Consider the following 1,558-nt stretch of genomic DNA (forward strand, 5'->3'; position numbering starts at 1 on the left):
ACATGTGAAAGTAAAATTTACTAGTAAATCCTCAAGAGTTTATTTTACACTTGAAAAATCAACCTAATTTGATTCGATATATATATATGTAACGTTATAGCATACAGACTGGGATTGTATGTATTTCTCGTTTTATTTTTGGTACTCTCCAACTGCGAAACCTATTGGCATTCTCCCAAATGGGCCGATTATTTCATCTGAATCATAATCATCTGAAAGACTTGCGTAAGTTTATCACGCAGTCTATACCAAGTACATTTTTAACGACATTTTACATTATTACTTTTTATATATAAACTGCAAAGAGTATTTACTGCATATAACTAGTCTTTTGCAAGCAATTTGTATGAAATTATACAGAGCAAATCTCCTTGTAATGTTTTTACCTTTAATCGCGTTCAAAAATATTCGTAAATCTATATTGCAGACAGAATAACAAATACGAATTGTAAATATTTCTTTGTTTGAAAAATGCTCTTTGATCTTTGATCAAAACCGAATAACTTAAAACACCGAGTGTGCAGTTATACACGTTCCCAAACAAGGCAATAGTCCTCGAGACCATTCCCCTGTTTCTGAGATCACTTATAAAAGATTTAAGATTCCTTCATCGCTAGGTCTTGTTAGAAGAAAAAAGAGTAAAGTTTAGTGCAGTTTTCCTCCTGATAACCTACATTGTGTAGTATTTCATTTATTGGAAACTAGACTGAAGCACATGAGCAATAGTGATTTCTGTATAACAGTTATTGTCTGCTATGAAATGACGTACGCAAATACTAACTACAGTACATCTATTCCGTTGGCAGGAACAGAGAGCAACTCATCCCGGGCCCTGGAGTGTTCCGATTCGCCAAATCATTTTTTATTCTACTCACATAGCAATTAATACTTAAGCTTGCAAAGGTTTAGATTTCCAATCAAAACTTGCATACAAAATCTTTTGTTTTATCAAAATGCTTTTGATAACAATTTGCAGCCTTCAACAACACTTTTTTAAGAGACTTGCCGAATTAGAGTATTCCATATTCCGAGGTGAGTCGCTGAGATTAGTAGAAGCAGGACATATCATTATGTAACAGAAAATATATATATTCCCAATTCAACCAGAAGGAATTAATCTAACGTAATGGAGTATGCTGTTAAATAAATAAGTAAATGAAACTTTGTTTAACAGCCAGACTTTATGCAAGGAATCATACATTTAACACTGGATACTCTTGAGAAATTACCTGCCAAACTGGCTCTAAGTACTTTTTCAGGTTTCATCAGTGGAACACGGTTGATTGGATATCACGATCACGCGCATACACCATCATATATATTTATACTACATGTTACAAATTGAAAAGGTTTTTGAATATATTCTTGCTACTCTCTTTTACATCACTGAATTTTTGCACGGATATTAATAAGTAAAGTCTGTGAGTCTGAACTGGAAAGGTGTTTTCTACTAACATTCCGTTTCTCTTATAATGTATTCGGGCAGCTCTCGCGGTCCATGGACACTCAGTACTACCTTCTTGGAACCCTTGAGTCTAGGCTCTGACACTCCTGAATA

This window comes from Penaeus monodon, chromosome 23 (assembly GCF_015228065.2).
Source record: "Penaeus monodon isolate SGIC_2016 chromosome 23, NSTDA_Pmon_1, whole genome shotgun sequence".
Lineage (NCBI taxonomy): Eukaryota > Metazoa > Arthropoda > Malacostraca > Decapoda > Penaeidae > Penaeus > Penaeus monodon.